The following is a 532-nucleotide window of genomic DNA, read 5'->3' on the forward strand; positions in this document are numbered from 1 at the left end:
TGCGCTAACGAGTCATACGTGCTCCACTTTAAGCAGCTTTCTCCTTTTCATTCATCATCTTCTAGTGTTGTTAACCTATTGGTTCTCCAATTTTAAAAATAATTATCCAGATAAAATTTAATCATTTTACAGTGATGCTGGTCATCATTAGTATACCTGATGAGGAGGGTTTAAAATTATCTTACACTCACCTAATATCTTCTTCCCCCTTTTCCATCTTCTTTACAGTTGTAGGTTAGGCTTTGCCATCATACTAAAAAACAACAGTCACTGCCATTACCAACGTTAGATCTCACAACTTTGAGTAGAATACTGGGCACAGTCATATTTTGATCCTATATATTTTTTCTTATTTAAACATTGTTTTGGCGCGTTTTATGCCGTTTAATTCCTTATATTTTTTGTTATATATTGCCTACGGTAAGCGGTAATTCTGAAGCCGGAGCAATTCATTTAGACATCTACATTTAATTCTTTCTCCGTTGGCGTCCTGTCCATCGTGTCCTCGTCTAAAATGATATCCATATTTATA

The sequence above is a fragment of the Trypanosoma equiperdum genome (genome assembly GCF_001457755.1).
Source record: "Trypanosoma equiperdum strain OVI genome assembly, contig: ctg_456, whole genome shotgun sequence".
NCBI classification, from domain to species: domain Eukaryota; phylum Euglenozoa; class Kinetoplastea; order Trypanosomatida; family Trypanosomatidae; genus Trypanosoma; species Trypanosoma equiperdum.